Raw genomic sequence first — 21,076 nt, forward strand, 5'->3', positions numbered from 1 at the left:
CACCCTGTGCGTAGCTTTGGGATTCTACCCATCTGTGATTACTGCAGCTGTATGCACGATGAACATAGTACAGTTTTGTACCTACCATAAATGTAGATGTTCGAGTGCTAATACAGCTGCAGCAGTACAGTTTTCCCTTCCTCCTTCCCCTCTTGGTAAAGGCCTAGGACCTAACCCCTCTTCATACAACCTGATTGGGTTATCCTTCTATGGTATATTTGCTTGCAACTACTGATTTTTGATTATATTGCATTGCATGTATATAAATATAATTTATGTATTGCCTTCCTTCTGGGGGCACCTGACATCTGGGGCAAGAAAGACTGAAGAAAATGGCGTCGGCTGTGTCATATACCCCTGCCTCATTGACGTCAGGAAAGAAAGCGACAACAACCGACGCCGGACCTAGACATTGGAATTCGGCCGACCGAGGACCCGCCTGACGGCAGAGAAGCCACCTGTGATTACTGCAGCTGTATTAGCACTCGAACATCTACATTTATGGTAGGTACAAAACTGTACTTTCCGGATCTCATTTCTCACCCTTCAGGGATTCCCCATCCAGACCTGGGCAGTCTAAAGCTCACTGCTTCGCTACTGCAGTTCCCCTGTTTGTCAGGACTCCTGGTTTGTCTTCACCTGTAAAAAAAAATATCCTGGTGGCAGCTCATAAATCTTACACCAGAAAGGTATACTCCAGTAAATGGAGACGTTTTTCGATCTGGGATTCACAGCATGCCCTAGACCCTTTCACTGCTCCAGTCTCATTGGTTTTGGAATTTTTAGCAGGGAGTTTTCAACACCATGCTAGTTTTTCTACAGTCAGGGTTCAACTTGTAGCGATTTTCTCATTATCTTGGAGGCTCGCAGACCCTCAACAAGAAAAAATTATTCAGCAAAATGGAAAAGATATCTCATTTGGAGTACAGCAAAAGGAGAGAATGTGTCACTGGTAAACATAGCTAACATCCTGGAATACTTGGCAGAGCTCCTCCACAATGGCCTGTCCTATTCTTCCATTAAGATTCATGCATCAGCCATTTCAGCAGAATACAACTTGGATCCTCCAGTCTTCTCACATCCTCTGCTCAGGCAGTTTCTGAGAGGAATTAAAAATGTAAAACCACCTAGGAAGCCACCATTGCCAGCATGGGACTTGAACTTTGTGCTAGAAAAGTTGACACTACCTCCTTCGAACCAGCAGCAACAGCAGAATTACAATACTTATCATGGAAAACTGCTTTCCTGCTTGCAATCACTTCAGCAAGAAGGGTATCTGAGCTACAGGCATTAATGGCAGTACAGCCCTTCCTGATCTTCCATCAAGATAGAGTGTCCATGAGAACTAATCCTACTTTTATGCCAAAGGTGGTCTCCAGGGTATCTTTAAATCAAGCTATCCACCTACCTACATTCTTCCCCAACCCACAGAACAGGGAGAAAGACTGTTGCATACCTTGGATGTACATAGACAATTACGTTACTACCTGGACAGGACCAAGAGCAACAGAAAAACTGACCAGCTACTGGTAGCATATTCAACAGGAATGGAAGGAAAAGCAATTTCAAAACAGACAATCTCTAAGTGGATAGGAAATTGCATTAGATTTTGTTACTCCTACCATGGGAAGAAAACTCCAGAAAACATCAGGCCTCACTCTACAAGGGCTACAGCCACTACCACAGCTTTTTTACGAGGAGTGGCTACCAAAGACATTTTAGAGGCTGCTACTTGGAGCTCCGTGCATACATTTGCCAAGCATTATAATTTACCTTTATACTCCAGATCCCGAGCAGGTTTTGCCACTGCTGTTTTGCAAGGGATCTTAACTACACCATAATATTAATTCTCCTCCTCCCCCAGTTTGGCTATGGTATTCTACCCATTTGTAAGGACTGCAGATGCATCCTTGAAGGACATAGTACAGTTTTGTACCTACCATAAATGTAGATGTCCGATAGGCATGCATCTGCAGTCAGGATTACCCACCCTCCTTCCCCTCTGTGGTACTCCTAGGGTATTTGCCCATCTTGTAGCTAGCTGGGGGAATCTATTATGGTGTATTTGTTTGTATATATGTACATACATGCTTATTTTTTGTTTGCTCTCTACTATTTGGAACCATTTGCATTTATCCAAATTTAGCCTTCCTAGAGGGCACCTGGCATCTGGGGCAAGAAACACTGAGGAAAATGGCGTCGGCTGATGCCTTTATACCCGAAGAACTGCCGCTATGACATCGGGTGAAGTGCGACACCAGCCGAGGCCAGACCCAGACTTTGGAATCCGGCCGACCGAAGGGCTGCCTGACGACAGGACAACCCATTTGTAAGGACTGCAGATGCATGCCTATCGGACATCTACATTTATGGTAGGTACAAAACTGTATATTCTGAAGGTTCTAGGTCTTATGGCTGCGGCCATTGTACTTCTACCATTAGCTCGCTTCCACATGCGTATTCTGCAGTGGATGTTATTCACTCAGTGGTCATTCCAGAACCTACCCATGAGGCACGAAATTCTGGTTACACAATCGTGCAAGACTCATCTAACCTGGTGGATATCTTCTCCTCTGCTCCATCAGGGCCGACCGTTTGTTCCCCCAACTCCGGTTGCCACAGTCACTTCGGATGCCTCTCTGATCGGGTGGGGGGGGGGGGCATTATCAGGGCAGGATGGTCCATGGGACTTGGCAACCCACAGAATACCATCTGCACATAAATGTCCTGGAGATGAGAGCGGTGCTTTTAACGTTGCAAGCCCTCAACGACTTTCTTCCCTCGGGGACTATTGCAGTTCAAACGGACAACATGTCTGTAGTCTGGTACATCAACAAACAGGGCGGGACCAGGTCCTATCCTTTATGTTGAGAAGCTCTCAGACTTTGTCAATGGGCAATCTCCTCTCATCGGTTTCTGATAGCAACGCACATCCCCGGCAGGTCCAACCTCTTAGCGGACAGACTGAGCAGAGCTATTCTCATGCCTCACGAGTGGTCTCTCAAACAATCGGTAGTGGACGAGATTTTTCAGAAGTGGGGCACCCCTTGTTGCGACCTTTTTGCTACACCCCAAAACAGCAAATGCCCGGACTTCTTCACCCTACCAGGCCATCCCCCGAGAGACTCTCTAACCCAGGATTGGCCCCGGGGACTTCTGTACGCTTTTCCCCCATTCCCTTTAATTCCACAGGTCATTCAGAAAGCTTCCGTTTTGAGAGCCAAGTTGATTCTCATTGCCCCTTACTGGCCTCGACAAATTTGGTTTCCGTCCCTACATCGTCATCTCCTGGTGCAGCCTTGGCATCTGGACCCAGTTCCAGATCTTCTGATCCACCAGACGGGTCAACAGCACCGGGCCATTCGTTCTCTCAACCTCACTGCTTGGTTGCTCCACTTCCTTCCCTAGCCAGGCTTCCTATGATCTCTGACTCTGTTAGAGATATCATAATAGCTTCCTTAAAGTCATCCACCAGAACGGTTTATGCTAGCAAGTGGCGACGTTTTTCCCTATGGGCAAACTCCAGGCACATTGATCCCTTTACTGCGCCGGTACATTCAATTTTGGATTTTCTGGCTGAAGTTTTTCAGTCAGGATCTTCTTCATCGACAGTTAAAGTCCAACTGGCAGCAATTTCTAAATATCATGTCGGCTTGCAAGATCATAACATAATGTCGCACAGACTGTGCAAAGCTTTTCTGAGAGGCGTTTTTCTCCTAAAACCTCCAGTAAAACATCCTCCTCCACAATGGGATCTGAATTTGATGTTAGCATCCTTGATTTTACCCCCCTTCGAACCGTCTGCTTCATGCTCGTTAAAGTTGCTGACCTGGAAAACAATATTCTTAGTGGCTGTCACTTCAGCAAGGAGGGTATCTGAACTACAAGCCCTCTGTATCCGTTCCCCATACTTAGTTTTTCACAAGGATAGGGTATCCTTAAGAACTAATCCATCTTTTCTGCCCAAAGTTATTTCTCAGTCTAATATTAATCAATCCATTGATCTACCAGTTTTTTTCCCTAATTATTCGGACAGAGCTGAACAAAAACTTCATTTTTTGGATGTCCATCGTCAACTCAGATATTATTTGCATAGAACTAAACAATTCAGGAAATCTGATCAATTTGTTTCCTATGCAGAAAACAGGAAAGGTCTCCCAGTTTTGAAAGTGACCTTATCCAGATGGTTGTCTTCTACCATTTCTTATGTGTATTCGCTCAGAGGCAAGCAACTACCCTCAAAACCGAAAGCGCATTCAACCAGGAGCCTGTCCACATCTACAGCTTTTCACGATAGGCTACCCATTGACACCATTTGTGCAGCAGCTACTTGGGCCACTCCTCATACCTTTGTCTCTCATTATAAATTAGATTTGGCCTCCAGGGACAGAGCCAGGTTTGGTTCCACAGTTCTCAAGAGTCTGTTCCATTGAGCCACCCAGGATACAGGTGCTAGGGACGCGGTCCCATCCAGCAAGAATGAAGGCGAGATTGACAACTTAACATTTAGAAGTTATGTACCTACCATAACGTTCCATGTTAGTTGTCTTCTCTCGCCTTCTTTCTTGCATCCCTCCCTCCTTCCCCCTGGCCTGGACAGATCTTGAAGGGCTTCTTTTCTCAGGTTTCATTCTCCTGAGTCTTCAGTAGAAAGAGTCTATCTTAAGAACCTTTTGCCTAGTTCTTCTAGGCTAGTCTTTGCTCTTCCTTTGGGAATAGTATTTTTTTAGCAGGGTATTATAGCTACCAAACGAGATCTGAGGTAGTCTCGCCTTGCATCATGGGATATAGGGTTGCCTCGAGCTGGTAAAAGGAGTTCTCAAGCTTAGCAAGTGCCGAGTCGGAGCCGAGGATCGGCTCCGAACCCATCCAGCAAGAAAGAAGGCGAGAGAAGACAACTAACATGGAACGTTATGGTAGGTGCATAACTTCTAATTTTTTTGTCTTCTTGGTGGCTATTACTTCTACCAAAAGGGTTTTGGAACTTCAAGCATTGTCAATCAAACCACTTTGTATGCTTTTTCATAAGGATAGGGTATCCTTGCGTACTAACCCTTTCTTTTTCCCTAAGGTAGCTTCAGAGGCCAATATTAATCAGGTAATTAATCTTCCCATCTTTTTCCCGAATTGCAAAACAAAGGGGACTACAAATTGCACTTATTGGACATGCACAGACACTTGGCTTTTTACTTGCACAGGGCTAAAGTATTCTGTAAGTCTGACCAGCTCTTCATATCTTCTCTAAACCCTTCTTAGAGAACCCAGTATCTAAGGTCACCATCGCCCGTTGGATTTCCTACTGTATTTTGCTGGTGTACTCCGCTAAGGAATTGACTCCGCCAGGTCAAGTGAAGACACATTCCACAAGGTCTATGGCTACTTCAGCTGCCTTCTGGTCTAGAGTTTAGTTAGAAGATATTTGTTCTGCGGCCACTTGGACTTCATCCCATACCTTTATCTCGCACTACAGGTTGGACATCATATCCAGGAGCAGGGCGTCCTTTAGGTCCGTTGTGCTCAGGAATATCCTTCCATGAGAGCCTCCCAGGTTTCTAGTAGGTGGAGACCCTGTGCCACAGGCTGAAGACCAAATGAAGATAATAACTTAAGATAAAGAAGATATGTACCCACCATAACGTTCCATCTGAGTTGTTGTCCTTCATTTGTCTTCAACTGTCCCTCCCTCCTTCCCCTCTCTGCCATAGACTGTGTGGTAGTATGATGAGTAGAGGATGTGGTCATCACCAGGATGCCTATTACTGTTTCCTTCTTGTTTATGGATATTTGGCATGGGACAAGGTTTTTGGGTTGGGTATGATGTAAGGTGGGGCAGCAAACTCTATCTGAAGGGAAGAAGGAGATGGGGCCATTATGGGTAGGGGAGGAACTTGGATCAAGATGCTGAGTATGCAGCCATCTGATCCGTGAACCCACAAGTTGAAGACAAATGGACAACAACTCAGATGGAATGTTATGGTGAGTACATAACGTCTTTTTACTGTTTACAGAAAACAGACCTGTGCAGTCAGAGCCACTGTAAGAGAGTTCTAACTATTGTATTCTAGCACAGAGAAGCATCTCTCATAAGAAGACATACTTAATCTGCAAGCTTTTTTCAAGACTGTTAATCTGCTTTATGGTGTGCATATAGGATGCCAGTGTCTCACTGGGCACACACACACACACACACACACACACACACACACACACACACGCACACACACACTTGCAGTTATTACTTATGTCATGTCTTTGGGATATGAGAGGAGACTAGAGTACCCAGGTACTCAGGGAAAATCGAGGCGGACACAAAGGGATGGCAAGCAGACTCCATGCAGAAGGTACCCCTAGCTAGTAACCCACTTGAGTAACATGCCTGCGAGATTCATCATTGTGATTTACTTAGTTTTTGGGGACTGTATTGTAGTAGTGATACATTTTTCCTGTAAAATGTGATGTTCTTCATGTTTCGCTGTTGCAGTCATCACCTGTGGGGTTATCCCTGCTTTGGTAGCTCTCAGCTGGCCCGAATACCATAGTTAATGTTTTTCTGCATCGGCTGCTGTTGCTTGTGACTTGCGTCAGGTTGTCAGTGCTATAAAGCAAGGCAGCCAATGCCATTACATCCGTCTTTCCTCCTGGGGAGCCTGTAGCAGAAGCAGTTTGATAGTGTGCCAGTCGGTCGCTACCAGAGTTTGAATTTCAGCTGAATATGTCTAAAGTTAAGTACTCCATTGGGGATCTTTTTTTCTTGCACTAACTGATGTCCAAAAAAGTTAACAATTGTCTCGCCTTAGGAAAGCAGATCCTACACCAAGACTTCCATTCATGCTGTGTCAGTTGTTTAAACCAGACCACGACGTCCCCCGTTGCCGGTTCTGTGCCCTCTTTAACACGAGAACCATTCGTTATAGAGCTCTTATTATAGACAGGTACTTTCATCTTCCGTCTTCACATTCCGTAATGGTGTCAATCAGCCAACAATCCATAGACATTCCAAAAAAACGTAGAGACCATAAGCAAATCACCCTTGATATCCACATCCACCCCCTCCCCCCAGTAAGGAAACCTCCGTAAAAAAACTTCTCCAAAGCCAACTTCACGCTACTCAAGTCAGAATTGACAAACTTCATGACACCCATGCAGACAGGAGCTGAAAGTTCGACTACTGAATCGTACACTAAGGCACTGTAAGAGCCCATCCACTCGTGCATTCGTGCCATCCCAAATAGAACCAAGAAGCTCTCCTCCAAAAAAAGGAAGCCAATCTGGTGGTCCCCTACCATAAACAAACTATACAACAGAAGAAAGTGTTGCAGAAAAGAGGAAAATCCCAGGATGCAAAAAACTCCCTTACCAGCCTCAGTAAGAAGCTGAGATCCCTTATAAAATCCTCCAAATCTAGTTACGAAAATAAAATTGCCAAAGACAACCACAAGGCATTCTATAGTTATGTCAAGAATCTAAATGGCATTGCTCAGATATGCTCTGAGCTACAACAGAATGGCATTAAGTATACTGATCCCAAGGATATTGCCAGTATCCTGGCAGATCGATTTAGTGCCAACTTCACCCCTTTTCACCCCCTAAAGGGCCCATCTCAATACCAAAAGATTGCCAGATTCCAGTAATGACGGCCACACAGGTAGAAACTGCACTCTCCAAAGCTAAAAATACAGCATCCATGGGACCAGATGACATCCCGGGCTGTGTACTACATAAACTGCAAAATGAATTGGCACCTCACCTAAGTGTCATGTTTAATAATAGCCTCACCTCAGGCTTCGTGCCAACTGAGTGGGGCACAGCTACAGTTGTCCCACTCCACAAGGGAGGATCCACCTTGGATCCCAGGAACTACTGTCCCATCAGTCTGACGAGCCTGATCTGCAAGGGCATGATGGAATGCATTATCATGGAACTTATAAATAAAGGCACTGGCAACCTTCAAATACTGGACCCCACCCAGTTTGGGTTCTTGAAGGGCCGATCTTGTCTCCTGAACCTGATTGACTTCTTCGAATCAGTCTCCAGAGCTGTGGACGAGGGTAAGGCGGTCCACACAGCCTATCTGGACCTCGCCAAGGCCTTCGACACCATCCCCCACTCTGGAGTCATAGATAAACTTACTAAGCTGGGCATAAATCCCTACGTCACTCGATGGGTTGCCAACTGGATTACTGACAGAACCCAGACTGTAAAAGTTGCCGACTCCAAATCCAGCTCCAGACAAGTGGAGTACCTCAGGGTTCAGTCCTGGGACCACTCTTATTTGGCATCTACTTCTCTGAAGTACAGGCCAACAGTAATGGACTCTAGTTAACAAAGTTCGCAGATGACTGCAAACTGGGAGCCATTATTGAATCCCCAAATGATATGGATATTCTACAAAAGGGCCTTACAGAAACAGATGCTTGGTGCCAGAGCCATGGGCTCAAGCTTAATGCTGAGAAATGTATAGTTATCCCCTTTGGGAAAAAACATGTACCCATGAATTACCACATAGGTGGCAGTACACTAACTACCAAACGTGTGATGAGAGACTTAGGGACACAGGTGGACACTGTTCTCACCTTCGATAACCACATTGCCACAACAGTCAGGAAATCCTTCTATGTGGCACACATCATCACTAAGGGCTTTTCATCCAGAAAAAAGGAGGTCATTGTCCCACTGTACTCATCCCTCATTAGACCCATTATAGAGTACAATACCCCGTTTGGTATGTACCTCACAAGACATCTGCAATGGCTGGAAAGACCGCAGAAATATCTCACTAAAGGAATCACAGGCCTAAAGCAGATGCTCTATGCTGACAGTCTAAAAAAACTCCAGCTGTACTCTGTGGCATATCGTCTACTCATAGACAATCTGTGCTTAACATACAAGTCCATGTCAAACCCTGAGCTGTTGGACATGCTCCACTTAAAGAAATCCCAATCCCTCAGAGCCACACGCTCCTGGGATCTAAACCTTGTCATCACAATGAACAAAACATGCTGGAGGGATAGGTTCCTGACCTAGAGACTCCCCATACTCTGGAATAGACTGCCCATACATGTCAAGCAGAGCGCCTCCTTAGCCCTCTTCAAAAGGAACCTTGACGATTGGATGGGAAATGAGAAATTCACCCCGGGGATCATGTCAGTCGCCCTGCTAGACAAGGGTCCAGGGAAGTAAATCTTGTGGGAAGAAATATCCAGGGAATTGTTATGGCTAGGCTTGTATAGGCCCTATAGCCGATAGCCTGGTACCAACCTGTGAAACCTATAAAATAAAGATAGACTACACAAGGCTAAGCCTTCCGACGACACTACTGCTAAGCAGGTTGTCAGTTCTCCGGAATTCAGTGAGGTGCTTTTGCAGCCCCTGATTCCCAATATGATATCTACACAGGCCTCTACTTGAGACCCTTTTGGAGTGCGGTATGCTGTAGAAATATTCTTTGTCTTCCAAGCCTTTGGTTGGCTCTGCCTCGGTTGGCTCCGGAGCCACGACGCAGGCACCAGCTTCCGAGGAGGCCTTTCACACTACTGATTCTAGACAAAAAAAATGACGTCCTCTCATCCGACTACCGTTTCTCTCAGACCGATGGATACTCTTAGGCCTAGAAGCCAGGCCACTCCTAGAAAATCTACCTCTAGCCACCGTCTTACTCCTGCTGCACCACCCCAAACCCAAATGCTTAAAATGGCAGAGGGTCTTAGCTCCCTTTTTAGGGGTAGTCAGGCCACAACTTTTAAAAGGAAAATACACCCTTCTTTTGAAATAATGACAGAATTAGGATTCTGAGGAATCTGATTATTCAGATTTTGAAGAGGAACAACAACCTCTGACTACTTATGAGGATTCACATGCAGAGGAATCCATTCCTTCTGCCTCCCCTCCAGAAGACCTTTCCTTTTGGGAAACCCTTCATACCCTCAGGGAACATTTCCACTGGGAATCTCAGGACTTCCCTCAGACTAAGAAAGTTTCTAGTCCTGCCCCAGCACAGACCCCCGGCCATCCCCCCTTATCTGAGAAGTGGTGGATGATGTTTTCCGTGTATCCAGCTTAGCCCCTGACACCCTCCCACCTGCTCTCAGTAAACCTGACAGGTATTACAGAGTACCGTTTTCTCACAAATACCTGTACAGAAATCCTGTTGCTGACCCAGAGGTCATTACACAGGGACTTAAAGGAGCTAAGGCTAGTTCTGCAAAAAATCCTATTCCTTCTGACAAGGATTTCAGAGCTCTGGACAGATGGGGTAAAAAAGTATACACCTCTGCAACCTTAGCTATCAGAGCACTCAACTGTCAGTTCCATATGTTAAAATATCAACAACACTCTTTGGAACTATTAAAGCAAAAGATTTCAACCTTTCCTGACTCTACCAATTTGAAAGATTTAGCAAATTTACTGCACACTACTTGTTGTGGTGGTGGTGCTGCGGTAGCGCTGTCGTCTCACAGTAAGACATTGTCCCGTTTGATTCTCAGCTAGAGCGTCTTCTGTCTGGAGACATGCGTGAATGGGCGTACCTTTGTTGAAGGTTGTGCATCAGGGCTGGCAACTCGGCATGTAAAAATCTACTGCCAATCATTAGCGGACCGAAGTTCCGCTGTGGCGACCCCTAACCGGGAAAAGACGAAAGACACAACAACTGCACACTACTTGTCAAGTGGCCAAACGCTCATTACACTGTGGATATGATGCCCTGGAACCCTCAAGCAGGGCAGCAGTGTCTGGATCTGTCATTGGGAGACATGCATGGTTGAAGGAACAACCTCTCCTTGATCATGTCAAGTCTAAATTAATTGATGCACCCTTGGATAAGGACCACTTGTTAGGAGTAAAAGCCGAAGAGGTGCTTAAAAAGATGGAAGACAAAGCAAAATCTATGCAAACAGTAAAATATTTCTTTCAGGTTCAGCCTCCTAGGTTCAGCAGGAATTGTCACTCTAAGCACTGGTCCTTTTCTGCACTTAGCAGACAAGGGCAAGGTAAGCCCCCGCAGGGACAGGCCACCCAGGCCCCTATCCCAGGGACAGCAGGGAAACAAACGATGGACCACTTCCACCCCAAAGGCAGGGAGTTCTAAGCATCCTTCTATGGCAAGAACTCTAAATGACTCCCTCTCCCCCTACTGCCCTCGTTTCACTCTCCAAAAGCTAGGAGGAAGGCTCTCCCTCTGCAAAGAAAATTGGCTTTCTGTAGCAAAGGACCAGTGGGTCTTAAAGATCATTTTTCATGGATACAAATTATCCTTCAATGAACTCCCAATTCCAAGAGGGTTCCCAGACTTGCCTCCAAAATCATTGGGCAAAGGCATTAAAACAAGTCTAAACTCTCATATCCCAAGGGGCAGCATAACCTGTTCCCTCATATTAAACAGGCAAAGGCTTTTATTCCAGACTATTCCTTGTTCCCAGAAAAGAGGACACGGCTCCCCATTCTGGGTCTATCCTTTCTCTACACCTCCCTGGTGGTCCCCAAATTCAAAATGCTAACTTTGCAGCAGCTGCTGCGTATGCTGACAAAAAATGCCTGATTAGTGACCCGTGACCTAAAAGATGCCTATCTCCACATCCCCATAAGGGAATCCTACAGGAAATTCCTGTGTTTCAGAGCAGGCTCACAACACTTTCAATTCTTTGTGCTACCCTTTGGCTTATCTACTTTTCCCAGGGTATTCACCAAATGCTTAGCCCTGGCCATAGCATTTTGCAGACAGAGACCCTTATCTGGACGACTGTCTCATTCAGGCAGAGTGCAAGAAAGGCTGCTCCAGGACCTCCTCTTTGTCAAAACCCTCCTAACTTCCTTAGAGTTCACCATCAATGACCAGAAAGCAAAGCAAACACCCTCCAGGAAGATCATTTTCTTGGGAGCACTGCTGGACACAGCATCCCAAATGACCTTCCTATCCCGAGAAAAGCAAAGCTTCCTACCTCTCTACTTTACCCAGCTGCCTTCCAGAAATCACCTCACAGTGAGGAAGTTTCTGCAAGCCTTGGGGTACATGGCGTCTTGCATACTTCTAATTCCTCTGGCTAGACTTCACATGAGAAAACTTCAGTGGTATCTAAAGAATCTTTGGTGTCAGCACTCTCAGCCTCAAGAGACCTCTCTCCCGCTGATCCCCTGTATAAGCGCCAAGTTTCTCTGGTGGGCAGGGGCCTGTGCCAAGAACAAGGGTCTTCCCTTCATCCTCCACCCTACCGGCCAGACCATCACCACCGCCTCAGACATTGCTTGGGGCACTCGCCTAGCAGGCACGTGCACTCAAGGACTTTGGGATGCCCAGCACCTTCTCTTACACATCAACCAGAAGAAAATGATGGCAGTACAATCCTTCAAACCTCATCTCAGGCCAGGGGTTCTCCTTGTCAAAACAGACACCACCACAGTAATGTGGTACATCAACAAACAGGGAGGGACCCAATCTTACCCTCTATGTAGGCTAGCCATGAACCTCTGGCTGACAGCCTCCTCCATGGGATTACAGCTAGTAGTCCAATACCTACCAGGGATCAACAACACCCTGGCAGACCACTTTAGCAGAAACTTACTGGACCCTCACGATTAGCAGCTCCACAGAAAAATCTTTTTGCAAGTCACTCAGGAGTGGGGAACTCTGGAGGTGGATCTCTTTGTTTCGCACCTCAACCACTATCTGAAAAAATTCTGTACCAGGGAGTATCACCATCTAGCATGGAAGGTGGATGCCTTGACCTTCCCCTGGAACTCCCTCTTTGTGTACACATTCCCTCCCCTGCCTCTTATTCCCAAGGTACTGATCAACATGAAGGAGGAGAGACCAAAGTCCATCCTCATTGGTCCAGATTGTCCCAGACAGCATTGGTACCCCTTACTGCACAGCCTTGCATCACAGCCTCCCAGGCAGCTTCCCTTGATCTCAGACTTCTCGACTCAGGTTGGGAGGAAACTGCTGCACCTAGGCTTGCAGACTCTCAAACTGTCAACATGGCTAATACTCTAAAAGCAAACCCTGTTAAGCAAGCAGGTCCTAGACATTATCACACAGACCAGAAGGCCCAGCACTAGAAAACCTTACGCAGGGAAATGGAAAAGATTCTGCTCCTGGAGCCAGTCTAGGGGGTGCAGTTCCTCACAACCTTCCATCCCTCTTATTCTGGAATACCTAGCAGAGTTACTCAATAGTGGCCTCTCCTTCTCTTCCATTAAAATCCACACCGCAGCCATTTCGGCTCATTTTGATACCAGCCCCTGTTCTCACACCCTTTGATTAAATAATTCCTCAGAGGGGCTTCTATTATCAGACCTCTCAGAAAACCACCCACACCAGCCTGGGACCTGAATTATGTTTTGGAAAAACTAACCTTACCACCCTTCGAACCTGCTGCTAAAGCAGAACTGAAATACTTCTGGAAGACTGCTTTCTTACCAGCTATCACCTCAGCCAGAAGGGTTTCAGAATTTCAGGCACTGATGGCCATTGAGCCCTTCATCATTTTCTATGCAGACAGGGTCTCCCTGAGGACTAATCCCTCCTTTATGCCCAAGGTGGTATCTAATATGACTCTCAACCAGGCCATACATCTACCCACCTTCTTTCCTAACCCTCAAAACAAGGGGGACAGAATTCTGTACTCTCTAGACGTGCTCAGATACTACCTGGACCACACTAAACCCTTCAGGAAAACAGACCAACTCCTTGTCAGCTTTACCCCAGGGGCGGAGGGGAAACCGAATTCCAAGCAAACCATTTCCAAATGGATATCGCACTGTATCCATTTCTACTACACATTACATGGGAAACCACTCCCTATGTCTTTTTGTACCCGTTCCACTAGGGCAGCCTCCACTTCCACAGTATTCCTTAGAAGAGTTCCTACCCAGGGACATCTTGGAAGCTGCCTCCTGGACCTCTGTCCATAAAAGCTAGGGCAAGGTTTGCCTCTGCAGTTCTGCAGGGCATGCTTATGCATGCCTAGGTCTCTCACTAATCCTTCCACCCCTCTCCTCAGCTTTGGGAATCCTCCCACAGGTGATGACTGCAACAGTGAAACACGATGAACATAGTACAGTTATGTACACTTACCATAAATGTAGATGTTCAAGTGTATTCACTGTGGCAGTCCTGGTTTCCCTCCCGCCTTCCCCCTTATATCCTCTTTGCTTAGGGAGACATAAGCTTCTTATGGTGGCTTTTAGCCACCAGGACCACTTTACCATATTTCCTTGGGCTTCTGACTGGCTAGGGCAAGAAAAACTGATGTAATGGCATTGATTGTCTTGCTTTATAGCACTGACGACCTGACGTCAGTCAGAAGCGACAGCAGCCGACACAGAAAAACATTGATTCTGGTATTTGGCCAGCCAAGGGGGTACCACAGCAGGGATAACCCCACAGGTGATGACTGCAACAGTGAATACACTCAAACATCTACATTTATGGTAAGTGTACACAATTGTAATTTTTGCAGTCTTATCCATTTATTATTTTAACATGAAAAAGATGTATGTATGTATGTATGTGCACGCTCTTATTCCTCCTTCCATGTATGCTAATGTATTTCTAAAAAAAATGTGCATTCACAAGCGTCTATTGTATTGCTAACCTTGTTTTAATGCCATTGGTGTGATTGTTTTAAAATCACTGCAGTATATGTCATTATGAATAGCAGATCTATTTTCGTTAACTGGCGCAGTGCCCGTCGTATAATTCTTGTTTGTGAGGAGCCATAAGCGCTCTTACAGCTGTGTAAAATTGTTTGTGTGTGTATGTATATATGTATATATATGTATATATATATATATATATATATATATATATATATATATATATATAATATTATATATGTATATGTATATGTAGATATATATATATATATATATATATATATATATATATATATATATATATATATATATATATATATATAAATATATGGGTCTACATCAGTAGACAGAATTTACAGTTTGCTGAAGCCCAAATCACAGAGACCACACTGCCGAATGAACTTATCAACGAAACTACACTCTACCGAACCACGGAACACCTAACAGGGCAGTATGCTGCCGTGTCTGGATTGTACCTTTTCTATGATTTTAGTGCAGTCTCAGAGTTGGTATGTAAAATTAGGAGGGGGTGTGGGGGTGCAGGGGTCTTGCCCCCCTGCAAAAATGTTAAGAAAGATAAGTGCTTAAGTGTACATATGAAAACTGTGTAGAATTTTGTTACAATGTTTGATAGTCGATGTTTGGTGTTCTGTGGTTTGGTAGAGTGTAGTGTCGTTGATATGTTCTTTTGGCAGTGTGGTCTCAGTGGTTAGGGCTTTGGCAAACTGTAAATTTGGTCTACAGACCTAGACCCGTATAAACACATGAGAATGAATCTGTGCAGAAAAAGTACTATTTTTTTTTCCATCTTTATAATTGTGACTTGACTAACAATACTGTTTTCTCCTCCCAGTGGAAGAAGAAAATATGCTAGCAGTTTAGGAAAGAAGAGGTTTCGTCTGTGTCCATTGAAACATTTGGGTAAGTTAACACACTTGCCACTTACAAGTTTTTTCATTGATATGGGTTCATGGGGGAGCAGTTCAAACAGTTTGGTGTGTAGTAGTAAAATTTATTCTTCCACCATTTGCATTGCTTGCATAGTGACCTCTGGTCACTGTCCATGGATTCAGTTCTAAAACTAAGGTATGGTGCAATATTTTTTCCTTGCTTGGTTCAAGATGATACAGTGTAGTACATGTGTAAACATTTCTTTTTCTTCTCTATAGTACATGGCCTTTTTATGCAAGCTTCATGTTTTGGAGGTAGTACCAAAAACTTAACTTTCATGGTCTATGTGCAAGTACTGTGTTTTAGGATTTAATGTCGCTCAGCTACAGTATCTAATGCTGTGGCAAATCCTGCTTTTTGTAGGTTATGATTTGTCATAATTATTCTTTAACTCTTATTTCACATTTTGTTATACCATGCTGCTGATGGCTCCCACCTTAATTTCTGTGTGCAGTTGACTGCTGTAGAGATACCACATGTAGAAAACACTTGGTGGAGAGTAGTATTGTGATGTACAACAGACAAGTTAAATGAAGTGCGTTTGTAAAACCAATGTTCCATATTGTAGGACTGCTATTTTTAGTGCATAGCTCTGCTGATTAGTGGAACATGATATTTTTCGTTGTTAGCGTAGTACAGCCCTCTAGAAAAGGCTCACCAGAGTGCTGTAGGAATAACTTGTACATATAAAAACCTTTTGGTATTAAACAAAGTGACCAAAACATTATTCTGATGTGCTCAGGTTCAAATTCATTTGAGGCATGTATTCATGCTTTCATTTTTGTGTTCTAAAGAATGTTCAGAGCCGTTAAAAACAGTTACTGTATGTATAGCTTTTTATTATAGATTGTAAACAAGCCTATTTTGGGGCGGTAGAAGGTAGCTGGCTTATTCAGAGAGAACCCACCCTGACTTTGGAGAGAACATGCAGACTTGCACACAGGCGATGTCAGGACATCAGGATTAAATTCTGTATGTTGGTGTTGTGATGCAGAGTTCCCATGCTGCCCTAACTCATTTCAGGTATTGGATCCAGGTTATTCTGTCACAGCTTACCTCAGTGATACTTTGCTAAGCATTCTTCAGATGATTTCCCTTCAAAGTTCTGATAATACATCTTTTAGCAACTCCTTACCAACCCCAAACAGTTGGCCAGACCTACCCCCAAATCGGTGGGCAGAGGCTCAAAAGCAAGTTCTCTCTCTCTCTCTTTTAAGCATCAGGGCTATTCAACCTGTCCCAGACGAAGAAGAATGGGGGCAAGGTTTCTACTCAAGACTTTTCCTGAAACCCAGGAAAGACGATTCCTGGTGTCTTGTCCTGGACCTGTGTATCCTAAACACTTTTTTGGTAATCCCAAAATTCAAGATGCTAACTCTTCATCAGCTGCTTCCCATGCTAGGCAAAGATGCCTGGTTGGCAACACTGGTTTTAAAGGAAGTCTACCTGCACATCCCAATAATGGAATCTTGCAGAAGATACCTATGCTTCAGAGCAGGCTACATGCACTATCAGTTCTCTGCACTGCCCTTTGGCTTATCTACTGTACCCAGGGTATTCACAAAGTGCCTAGCTCCAGTTATTGCATTTTGCAGGCAAAGAAATATTCAAATATACCCATACCTGGACGATTGTCTAATTCAGGCGGAAAGCCAGGACATACTATTAAATCATCTGGCATTTGTAAAGAAATTGCTAACGTCTCTGGGGTACACCATAAACAAAAAGAAATCGCATTTTGTACCCTGCCAACAAATTGTATTCCTGGGAGCAAGCTTGAATACAACTTCCCTGATGGCCTATCTCATGCTAGAGAAACAAGTTCATTTGACAGTCTACTTCAAACTACTTTCCACAAAGACCCAGCTGTCTGCAAGGAAAATACTGCAAGCCCTGGGGTTCATGGCCTCTTGCATTCTACTAATTCCATATGCAAGACTGCATATGAGGAAACTACAATGGTATCTAAAAAGCCTATAGTGTCAACATTCTCAGGATCTACAAGATTCCTATCGTACCTTGTCTACAGATAGAGTTCCTTTGGTGGGCAGAGACCTGCCACCAAAACAAGGGACTGCCATTCACTCTACCCCCTGCCGCCCAAACCCTAACAACAGACGCATCAGGCTATGCATGGGGGGCTCACTTGGCAGGGCAGTGCATTCAGGGCAAATGGAACCCAAATCAAATACACTTGCATATCAATCAAAAAGAAATATTAGCTGTACAGAATGTTGTGACAGCCTTCAAGGAGCATATTTTTCCAGGACTATTATTGGTAAAGACGGACAACACCACTGTTATGTGGTACATAAACAAGCAGGGGGGAATCCCACTCATACCCTCTCTGCAGACTAGCCTTGGCTCTGTAGAACACAGCCTACAGCTACCAAGTGCACCTACAAGCTCAATTCCTGCCAGGAAAGCTAAATACACTGGCAAACGACCTAAGCAGAAATCTTATGGACCCACACGAGTGGAAACTGGAGCCAAAGATATTCAGCATGTTGAGAAACAAGTGGGGGAGCCCAGAGCTAGACCTATTTGCCTCCCCCAGAACTACCAGTTGGACAAATTCTGCACAAGGACTCCCCACAAACAAGCTTGGAAGGTGGATGCCCTGTCCTTCACCTGGAAAAACCTATCAGTTTATGCCTTTCCCTCTCTGCCTCTCCTCTCCAAGTTACTACTAAAGATCAAACAGGACAAACCACAGACAATACTAATTGCACCAGACTGACCACGTCAACACTGGTACATCCCCTCTTGCGCAGTGTGTCACTGCTGGCACCATGGCATCTGCCTCAGACCCCTGCCCTGCAATCCCAGCAGGAGGGCCAGATTCTGCACACACAGCTTCAAACCCTAAACCTGGCAGCCTGGCTAATTACCTGATCTCTCAGTTACCATTCCTCAGTAAGCAAGTGATGGATGTCATTCTGGAGGCAAGGAGGCCTAGTACTAGAAAATCCTATGCTGAAAAATGGAAAATATTCTGTTCCTAGAGCCAAACTCCGGGGATGGGCACATCAGTGCCCATTTTACCCCATATTCTTCAATACTTAACTGAGATGCTTCACAAGGGTCTTTCCTTTTTCTCTATCAAAATTCATGCATCAGCCATTTCAGCTCATTACAGTACAGAACCAACCCTCTTCTCTCGTCCACTGCTGAAGCAATTCCTCAGTGGGGCCAAAAACTTAAGACCACCCAGGAGAGCCCCTACTCCAGCCTGGGACCTTAACTTTGTATTGGAAAAGCTCACTCTACCTCCCTTTGAGCCAGCTGCAAATGCAGAGTTGAAATTCCTTTAGTTGAAAACAGCCTTCTTTGTAGCCATCACTTCAGCAAGAAGGGTGTCTGAATTACAGGCCCTCATGGCAGATGGCAGTGGAGCCTTTCATCATCTTTCATGCTGACAGGGTGTCCCTCAGGACCAATCCCTCCTTCATGCCCAAGGTGGTATCCAGTGTGGCCCTTAATCAGTGCATTCATTTGCCAACCTTCTTTTCTATTCCACAAAACGAAGGGGAATGAATACTGCACTCCATGGATGGGCAGAGAGAACTTAGATTTTACTTGGACAGGACTAAGCCTCTCAGGAAATGGAAATCTGAACAGCTGCTGGTTGCATTTGCTGCAGGGGTAGAGGGGAAGGCCATTTCAAAGCAAACCATTTCTAAGTGGATAGGCCATTGCATTCATTTCTGCTATAAGCACCATGGAAAACCTACCCCACAGGGGATAAGACCACATTCAACTAGGGCTGCATCTACCTCTACAGCCTTTCTCAGAGGTGTCCCTACCAGGGACATCCTAGAAGCTGCTACCTGGAGTTCTGTACATACCTTCACCAAGCATTACCACTGGGCCAATTTTTTCTAAATCCAGAGCTGGCTTTGCCACTGCAGTTTTGCAGGGCCTTATAGCTGGTCCTAATGCTATCTAATTACCTCCTCCCATCCTTTGCTTTGGGAATCTACCCAAATGTGATGATTGCAACAGTGAAACACGAAGAACATAGTAGAGTTGTGTACCATAAATGTAGATGTTCGAGTGTAGTCACTGTTGCAGTTCTGGTTACCCTCCCTTCAGCCCCCTTACTTCTATTGACTATACCTCTATTCTTATTTACTATGCTTAAAGCTTTTTGGTGTATTTGCTTTTCTGTTGGAGGTGTAACCTTGTATATAATTGCTTCCCATTATGGGGGCACCGTACATCTGGGGCAAGAAAAACTGATGTAATGGCGTCGGCTGCTTGCTTTATACCCCTGACTACCTGATGTCATGGAAGATGAGACAGCAACCGACGCAGGACCCAAGACTTTGATAATTAGGCCTACTGAGGGCTACTGCAAGCAGATAACCCAAATGTAATGACTGCAACAGTGAATACACTTGAACATCTACATTTATGCTCAGTGTACACAACTGTACTTTTCCCCTGGGGGAGGAGTGGGGATAGGTCAAAAGGGATTGGAGAGACCTGTGGTTCATTTGTTTTCCTCAATGTGAATTGTAGTCAGTAGTAGCCCCACATCATACATGGTGGGTTTTGGAATTTTTTTCTCTAGCAGTGACTTCCCTTAGGGCGACTATATCATCTTTATTATGCTTGTTTTGTAGGCAAATACTGCCCCTTGTTTGCAGTGCTGTGTGCTGCTGAGGCAAGTGCACAGTAGTCGCAGTCCTTTCCCTATACTAGATGTTCTTCGTTTTTCACTGTTGCATTCATCACACTTGGGTTATCTGCCTGCAGGTAGCCCTTGGTTGGCCCGAATACCAGAGACTTAGTTTTTCTCTGTCGGTTGCTGTCGCTCCAGGACTGTCGTTGCTTTTAGTGAAGGGTGACACTAATTTAAATCAGTTGCATATCCCCTCTCTCAGGTAACATGGGCTGAGTTTTCTCACTTTCCACTCTAGATCCTAGCTTCTCAAGTTTGGTTCCAGTTGTCTGATCCTACCCCCAGGAAGATTTCCAAACCTCTACTAGCCTTGTCCATTCATTTTGTCTGATCAATTGAAACATAAAGGCATCAGACTTGGGGTAGTTGATGTCTCCCTTTTTTCAAGGCCAGATCCAGCTAGGATCCTTCCAGCTGCCTTGACAGGGTTGGAGAGCTTGGCTCCTACAGTTGCTTTTCCTTCCTCGGGCCCTTGGACTCCAGGATTCATTGATCCAGCTTTGTTACCATCACCAGGGTCATCTCTGATGGCTTGGTCGCCTCAGGCACTAACCCCTTCCTTAGTATTTTTGACTCTGGCAGGGTCACAGCCAGTTGTGCCATGTGCATGGTGGACTGTGGCTCTGGGGTTGGGGTCTACACTCCTGATTTTTGGAGTCATACCTGCCTCTCAGAGCTTTGGCACTAGACAATTTGGCTTTGATCTTGGTGTCCAAGCATATCGGATAAGTGATGGATACTGATGTTTCACTCAAAGCTTTGTGTCTGGTGAATGTGGGATCCAGTTGACCATCTTTGGCCTTTGCTTTTGACACTGTAGAAAATATTCTCCCAGTTGGAGATAGG

The 21,076-nt window shown here is 45.0% G+C and overlaps 1 protein-coding gene across 1 annotated transcript in view; it reads left to right on the top strand.

The window, feature by feature from the left end:
* NDST1 (N-deacetylase and N-sulfotransferase 1) overlaps positions 1 to 21,076 on the top strand; it is a 1,661,305-nt gene that overhangs the window by 186,893 nt on the left and 1,453,336 nt on the right. Inside the window, exon 2 of the mRNA XM_044069371.1 lies at positions 15,446 to 15,513. The gene's annotated coding sequence lies outside the window, so the exon portion shown is untranslated. The remainder of the gene's footprint in view (positions 1 to 15,445; positions 15,514 to 21,076) is intronic.

The sequence above is a fragment of the Protopterus annectens genome, chromosome 4.part0 (genome assembly GCF_019279795.1).
Source record: "Protopterus annectens isolate FY-2018-M chromosome 4.part0, PAN1.0, whole genome shotgun sequence".
Lineage (NCBI taxonomy): Eukaryota > Metazoa > Chordata > Ceratodontiformes > Protopteridae > Protopterus > Protopterus annectens.